At 46.5% G+C, this 8,806-nt stretch overlaps 1 pseudogene; it reads left to right on the plus strand.

Annotated features, from left to right (window-relative positions):
- The first annotated feature begins 1,485 nt into the window (after nt 1–1,485).
- On the plus strand, nt 1,486–7,930 carry LOC127976110 (uncharacterized; annotated as a pseudogene).
- Nucleotides 7,931–8,806: the final 876 nt, after the last annotated feature.

An 8,806-nucleotide genomic window follows, 5' to 3' on the forward strand; every position in this document is an offset into this window, starting at 1 on the left:
CAAGATGGAGAGATTACATGTAAATCCCAAAACCCACTATTTATTACACACTTCAAACAAAGCAAAGAGAAAGCAGGGAGAAAAAAACAAACAGATAATGTAATGTTTTGCTGGGAATTTTGAAAAGCACATTTATACCAAAGCAAATAGAAAAATATAGTAATTTGTTTAGAATTCATTTAAAAAAAATCCCATTTCTTATGGAAACATGGAAAATTTTTATATAACAAGAAAAACCGTGCATATATTCTGTGTAATATTTGCTAATTTATAGTTTCTATGTGTGGCAGGGGGGGCGTGGTTTAGCGAAGTCTGCAGCGGGAGAGAGAATCAGGAGACGAGCGGTAAGTGAGTGGTTTGGGCAAAAATTATCATCACCTGTTTCTCGTTCTAGTAATTGGCGTGGAGAGAGTATAAAACGCCAGGAGAAACGGATGCAAGCGAGAGAGAGACGGACTGCTGACCCGAACCGGAGACGGAAAACCGGAAGGAGTAAACCGGAAGTTTGACAGAGCGTGTCAGAATAAGAGTCACCGTTTGGGTGTTTGTGATTTTCTTTGTTCTTTGTTTAGTTTTGGTTAAATAAATACGTCAGCAGTCCAGCCGACCCCTTTGTCCTCTTCCTTGCCACACGAACTTACTACACTGGTGCCGAAACCCGGGAAGGAAGAAGGACCGCCGCTGCCATGCAAAGCCCGTCCTCCACGCCGCTTGCGGATATCATCGCTTCCCTCGCGGTCCTGCACCAAGAACAACATCAGGCCCTGCTGGACCTGAGGACCGATCAGGAGAGACGATTCCAGGCCATCGTTCAGGCCCAGCAGGAGGACCGCGAGAGGTTCCGGTGCTGGATGGATCGGGAGGTTCGCGCCGAGGCCGCCGGGCCGCCCGCTGCCCCCATGCACCTGCCGCTTCACAAGATGGGGGCCCAGGACGATCCGGAGGCCTTCCTGGAGCTCTTCGAAAAGTCGGCGGAGGCCTGTGGGTGGCCCCGCGAGCAGTGGCCGGTACGCCTAATACCCCTGCTCTCCGGTGAGGCCCAGGTGGCCGCGCAACAACTTCCGGTGGCGAACCTCCTGGTCTTCGACGACCTCAAGAGGGCCATTATCCAGCGGGTCGGCCGGTCGCCAGAGCAACATCGCCAGCGCTTCCGGTCCCTGGATTTGGGCGAGGCCGGCCGGCCCTTCGCGATGGCCCAACAGCTCCGGGACTCCTGCCGCAAGTGGCTACTGGCCGAGGGAAGTGACGTGGAGCATGTCGTCGACCTGGTGGTGCTGGAGCAGTTCATCGCTCGGCTTCCCAAGAAGACGGCCGAGTGGGTCCAGTGCCACCGCCCCACGTCGCTGGACTCGGCCATCCATCTGGCGGAGGACCACATGGTGGCGTGCCCAGGGGTCGGCGCACCCCCACCTGCTAACTCTCTCTCTCCTTCTCTCTCTCCCCCCTCTCTCTCTCGCCCTGTCCCTCTCCCTAGGTCCCGTCCACCCGGCCCTCCTCGTGTCCCGCCCCGGGGGCCTCGATCCATCAAAGCCTGATTCAACCGGGGGCATTGGATACAAGCCGCGTGGTTAAGGTGCGGTGTGTACACGGGGATGTGGTGGAGTATCCGGTTGTCCCAATTAGCATTCATTTCCGGGGACAAAAGCATAGTGTAGAGGTGGCGGTTAGTCCCCACCTCCGGCATCTGGTAATTTTGGGAACGAATTGGCCCGCGTTTACGGTTTTATTGGGGTCGTTATGTGCGGATGCCTCTTGGGGAAATAAGGCACGGAAGGAGGCCGTGCGGGTACAGGTGGGAGAAACTGAGCCAGGGTCGCTGTGGTCTGCTTCAGGGGAACCGAACGAAATCGGGAGACTAATTCTCTCGGAGCGTGATGACTTTCCTCTGGAGCAGTCTCAGGATGAGACACTAAAACATGCGTTTCAACAGGTCCGCGCCATCGATGGCCAGTCTCTCCAACCTGCCCTCCCGCTCTCCTATCCGTATTTTGCCATTTTAAAAGACCGGTTGTATAGAGTGACCCAAGACGCTCGGACAAAATTGAATACAACCCAATTGTTAATTCCAAAGAGCCGCCGGGAAATGCTTTTCCAGGCGGCTCATTCTAATCCTATGGCGGGCCATTTGGGACAGGCCGCAACACTAAATCGCCTCATGGCCCGTTTCTTTTGGCCGGGCATTCATGACAACGTGCGCAGGTGGTGCGCGTCTTGTCCGGAATGTCAATTGGTAAACCCACCGGCCGCCCCAAAAGCGCCTTTGCGCCCTCTTCCCTTAATGCAGGTCCCCTTCGAGAGAATTGGCATGGACCTCATCGGGCCATTAGAGCGATCGGCACGAGGACATCGCTTTGCATTAGTCATAGTTGATTATGCAACACGATATCCTGAAGCGGTGGCCCTCCGCAACATTTCCGCTAAAAGTGTTGCGGATGCCCTGTTTCGTCTTATCTCCCGGGTGGGGGTTCCAAAAGAAATCCTCACCGATCAGGGCACGGCGTTTATGTCACGTACGCTACGCGAACTGTACGGATTGTTGGGCATTAAATCGATTCGAACTAGCGTCTATCACCCACAAACCGACGGCCTGGTCGAACGATTTAATCGCACACTTAAATCCATGATTCGTAAGCTCGTTCACGAAGACGCCAAAAATTGGGATAGGTGGCTAGAGCCCTTGTTATTTGCTGTGCGAGAGGTCCCACAAGCCTCCACGGGGTTTTCCCCCTTCGAGCTTCTCTATGGACGCCAGCCCCGGGGGGTGCTCGACGTACTGAGAGAAACTTGGGAGGAGGGACCGTCTCAGGGCAAAAACGAAATTCAGTATGTGCTGGACTTGAGAACAAAACTCCACACATTGGGGCGGCTATCCATGGAGAATTTGTTACAAGCCCAGGACCGCCAGAGCCAGCTGTATAACAGGGGAACTAGGTTACGCAAATTTGCACCGGGAGAGAAAGTACTTGTATTACTCCCAACGTCGAGCTCCAAATTAATGGCTAAGTGGCAGGGACCGTTTGAGGTCGCACGACAGGTCGGAGATCTCGATTATGAGGTAATACGGTCCGATAGGAACGGGTCCAGTCAGATATACCACCTCAACCTCCTTAAAAAATGGAATGAGGCGGAATCAGTGATGTTGGCAACGGTGATTGGCGGAGAGGATGATCTCGGGCCAGAGGCGAATATCAAACCCCAATCCCTCGCCCTGGCTCCAGGTGGAGACCACCTCTCGCCGTCCCAACTCACTGATGTAACGAAATTGCAGGCAGAGTTTGCCGACGTCTTCTCGCCCCTACCGGGCCGTACTAACCTAATTCAGCACCATATCGAGACCGAGCCGGGCGTGGTAGTTCGCAGCCGGCCGTATCGTTTACCTGAGCACAAGAAACAAGTAGTTCAGGCTGAATTGGGCGCTATGTTTGACATGGGGGTAATAGAAGAATCTAATAGTAACTGGGCGAGCCCGATAGTTTTAGTTCCGAAAACGGACGGCTCAGTCCGATTCTGTGTAGATTACCGCAAGGTGAATGCTGTGTCGAAATTCGACGCGTATCCAATGCCGCGGGTTGACGAGTTGCTTGATCGGCTAGGCACGGCTCGCTTTTATTCGACATTGGACTTAACAAAGGGCTATTGGCAGATCCCCTTGTCTCCATTGTCCAGAGAAAAGACAGCTTTCACAACGCCGTTCGGATTACACCAATTTGTTACCCTTCCGTTTGGCTTGTTCGGGGCCCCAGCTACCTTCCAGCGCCTCATGGATCGGATTCTACGGCCCCATGCTGCATATGCTGCTGCCTACCTAGATGATATTATTATATTTAGTAATGACTGGCAGCGGCATATGCAGCATCTGAGGGCTGTCCTGAGGTCGCTGAGGGGAGCGGGGCTCACGGCCAACCCAAAGAAGTGTGCGATTGGGCGTGTGGAAGTAAGGTATCTGGGCTTCCACTTGGGGCATGGGCAGGTGTGTCCCCAAATTGATAAGACTGCCGCTATTGCGACCTGCCCACGACCCAAGACCAAAAAGGAGGTAAGACAGTTCTTGGGGCTGGCGGGATATTATAGACGGTTTATTCCTAATTATTCGGACCTCACCAGCCCTTTGACTGACCTTACTAAAAAGGAGGTACCAGATACGGTCCAGTGGACGGAGCCGTGTCAGCAGGCCTTTACTCAGGTCAAGGCTGCTCTGTGTGGCGGGCCGCTGTTACACTCTCCTGATTTTTCTCTCCCTTTTCTGTTGCAGACAGACGCATCGGACAGGGGGCTGGGGGCAGTCCTGTCCCAGGAGATAGAGGGGGAGGAACGGCCGGTGCTGCACATTAGCCGGAAGCTCTCGAAGAGAGAGGCTAAGTACAGCACCATCGAGAAAGAGTGCCTTGCCATCAGATGGGCCGTCCTCACCCTCCGCTTTTATCTCCTGGGACGGGAGTTCACCCTCTGTTCGGACCACGCTCCGCTGCAGTGGCTCCACCGCATGAAGGATACCAACGCGCGGATCACTCGTTGGTATCTAGCTCTTCAGCCTTTTAAGTTCAAGGTGATCCACAGGCCGGGTGTTCAGATGGCGGTGGCCGACTTCCTCTCCAGAAATGGGGGGGGGGGGGGAGCTGCAGGCCGGATGGCTCCCCGGCCTGAGTCGGGCGGTGGGGGTATGTGGCAGGGGGGGCGTGGTTTGGCGAAGTCTGCAGCGGGAGAGAGAATCAGGAGACGAGCGGTAAGTGAGTGGTTTGGGCAAAAATTATCATCACCTGTTTCTCGTTCTAGTAATTGGCGTGGAGAGAGTATAAAACGCCAGGAGAAACGGATGCAAGCGAGAGAGAGACAGACTGCTGACCCGAACCGGAGACGGAAAACCGGAAGGAGTAAACCGGAAGTTTGACAGAGCGTGTCAGAATAAGAGTCACCGTTTGGGTGTTTGTGATTTTCTTTGTTCTTTGTTTAGTTTTGGTTAAATAAATACGTCAGCAGTCCAGCCGACCCCTTTGTCCTCTTCCTTGCCACACGAACTTACTACACTATGATAATATAGTTTCACAGATGTAGTTATCTAAACTACACCCAAGAACAAAACAAACATGTATGTATAAACGTCTTTTGTTAATCAATTCATTTCATAATATAAACAAAGGTGCATAATCACAATTTTCTTGTAAGACAGTAGTAACGAAAGTCCCTCCACCGTTCCTTTTTATACCTGACCTTAGCAATGTCACCACAACAATAGTCTGGTTATTTCTCCCTCCTGAAACCATTATCATTGTGACTGGTGTTAAATATTTAAAATCTCATTATTAAACAAATCCCTCTCATCCCATTTAGACTGACCTATATGGCCCTTTAATTAGTGCATTAACATTTTCAATGAAATCCTAGCACTTTTAAGTGCGCTCTCTCACTTCCTCTCTCTCTCTCTATCTCTCTCTACTCTCTCTCTATATATATACAGACATGCACATTATAGAAATTGAATAGAGAGCACTGATGGAAGGTGTTGCAACTAGAGCTTTAACATAAGCATTAACATGAGTGAATAAAGCGTGTTTTAAATATGCAAATGCGGAGTCAATAGGTTTAAGTCATACTGAAATGTGACTTTTCAGTAACAAAACTAAACTAACTAAATGTGTGGTAGATACATTTAAGATAAATCACTTTAGAGGTATTGCACACTATTGCCCATTTAAGGTTTTCCCTCTGGGCATTTAGAGAAGATGAGTACTGTGAATTTAGGGAAGTTCAAGTACTCTGGAAAATACCGTTGTGAATGTTTTGTTTTGTTTTGTTAATATGGTTAATAACATGTGCAGACGTGTCTTTATAAGGCCACATAATCAAGTACACAGCAGTCATTTAATGTTTTAATACTGTTATATGTAAAAAATAATCTGCAGTACAGGAAACTGTAAAATAGAATATTTTATGTTATTTTATGATATTTTATAATATCTATTTATCATATTTTCCATTTTAATATATAGTTTGATTTATGTATTTACATTTTTATTTTTATATTTACATATTTTTATTAGATTATTTTACAGGTATTTGTGCATTAGCTGTTCCGTTGCACATTTAGCAAAATAAATGAATGCATATATAATTAATTCAGGATTTAACATATACCTTTTTATTTTCAGAGGATGTCATCCAGTATCTGGCCTGTGCTTATCTCATGCCTCTTACTGATTTTGTTAAAATCACAGGGCGAAGAATCTGGATATTGTTCCAATTTGACTGAGCACACAAAAGATATTTCCAATAATAATCTAACAAGGATTCAATCACATTTATCAAACAGCATAGAGTAGCCTACTTAGATGTCTCCAGCATTGATCACGGTGATCTGTCTGGTTTAACCCATTTCTGCTTCCTCAAAGTGACACACTGTGGACTTCAATACATCTCCCCTGATGCCTTCAGCAGCAACTCTGAAATGAAAATACCATCTGACCGTCATTCCTAATTTGTGTTTGCCCCAGCTAAGGATGCTAGACCTTTCCAGCAATCCATATCCCAGTTATGCACTTCCAGGCTCATTTGGTAACTTAAGTTACCTTTCCAACCTTGCAATTGGTAGTAAGGATTCTAGTTCCGTTAATGTGGATGACTTTGCTCCTCTTCAAAATATCAGTTTGAAAAAAAAATCATATCTGGAGATGGAACAGAACTGCAAAACTATGAAAATGGCTCTTTTTGCCAGCATTTCGACATTTTCGATAACATGATTTTGGATTTTGACCAAACCCAAGCTAAAAAAATTCAGCTGGTTAAGTTGTTTCCAGACCAATGTACCATCAGGACTGATGCTTTACAGGCTTTCAGAGATTTGTGTGTCTTCAGGAACTTGTGCATCGTAGACACCTGGATAAACAGCTCTGTGATGGTGAAACTGTTCAAAAATATTAGGAAATCATCTTTTGAGGAAACAGTGTTTTTAAACATCACACACATCGAGGTCACTCCTGATGGCTTCCAGCTACCAAAGCAGAATCACATCACCAATCTACGAGTGTTTGTGCTTGATGGTGTACACAACCATCACGACCACTATACCCCACTTTTAACATTAGCATGGAACTAGTCAACAAACTGAAGCTGAACCTGAAGTTCTCCGGAACAGGAATGAACATTCTTCCATGCAGTCTAATTTCAGCCATAAAGTCTCTACAAATCTTAAACCTGTCAAACAACCTCTTGGATAAGAGTGGCTTCTGGTGGTTTGGATGTTCATCACAGAAAACTCTTACTAAACCCTTAACCGTTTAAAAGACCTCGCTGAGATTGCCAAAAACATCCATGATATGAAGTTCTTAGAGTCTCCTGACTTGAGTTTCAACTCTATTTCCATTGACAAACCGTGTTTTTGGCCTCCCCACCTGATTGAGTTGAGTCTCAGCCACAACAATCTAGGAAATGACATATTTCGCTTCTTATCACCGTACTTCCAGAAGATAGACCTTTCCAAGACAGGCATAAGTGTTATTCCTTTAAATATTTCATCATTACTTCCCAGATTAACGCACCTCTATCTGAGTTTTAACAGCATACATGTCATCCAGAGGGATCTTCGCTCCTATGTTAGTTAGTTTGCACATTGACCAGAATGCAATTACTTTCATTAGCCAAAAAATAAGTGGAAAGGCTTCCCCAAGCTGAGGACATTGAAAGCTGGCTACAATCCATTTAGCTGTGATTGGCTTTATTTAATAAATCACTTCTCTCAGATTGGCCCCTGGGTTACACTTAGAGCAGCTCGCCATCGTTTTCCGGCAGGTGTTTGGAGATGTATGCACGCATGACTCTCCTGTTAACCTTAAAGGCTGCTGTGGTTCTGCTTGTGTTATTTGTGGAGCTAGGAGCTGCTCTGGCTATCACTGTTTATGCTTGTGATAGTATTTGGTACACTAAAATGCTTTGGGTTTGGATGCAAATGAAAAGGAGAGGCTACCATGCCTTCATTTCCTACAGCCGACATGGCTCAATTTGGGTGGGATCTCAGCTGGTACCTGAATTAGAAAGGTCAGACCTGTCTCTTAGCGTCCATGAGAGAGATTTTGAGCCTGGAAAGTGGATTGTGGACAATTTTTATTTATTTTTAAACTATGTATGTCTTCTTTGGTTAGATTCGATATTTAGTGTGTGTGTGTGTGTGTGTGTGTGTGTGTGTGTGTGTGTTCACTGCTCTGTGTGTGTGCATTTCGGATGGGTTAAATGCAGAGCACAAATTCTGAGTATGGGTCACCATACTTGGCTGAATGTCACTTCACTTCACTTCACTTCACTTCACTTCACTTCACTTCAGCTAGCCCAGATAATGTGTACATTAAATGTATTCCTTCTAAAAACCTTGGCCTGTGTCTCCACCTACTGTTGAACTTTAGAAGTGGCGCAAACCTGTATTTTTAAACTTGAGAAGTTCCAAGTTTTTAATAGCAGTACTTCACCAATTTCCTCTACATTTGTGATGTAATAATAAAGATAATAAAATAAAAATACTGATATAGGGCAAACTGGGCCAAGCTGCAACACGTTTGTTGTTGTTATTATAATTACACAGAAAGAAAGAAACAGAAAAAGAAAGATGTTGTTCTGATATTTTGGCTACTGGTAATTGACTGGGGCTAGCTGTCACACGTTTTACCCAGTTATTAGCAGTAGTAGTAGTAGTATTCTGGCTTTAGTTAAGCCTATAGTAGCCAACGTATTTAACTTGGGCACAATTTTGAAAACATGAAAATATGCAGCAAAGTTAACTAGTAAAAAAAAATTATGAAACATAATCCACTCAAAAAGATAA

This window comes from Carassius gibelio, chromosome A4 (genome assembly GCF_023724105.1).
Source record: "Carassius gibelio isolate Cgi1373 ecotype wild population from Czech Republic chromosome A4, carGib1.2-hapl.c, whole genome shotgun sequence".
Lineage (NCBI taxonomy): Eukaryota > Metazoa > Chordata > Actinopteri > Cypriniformes > Cyprinidae > Carassius > Carassius gibelio.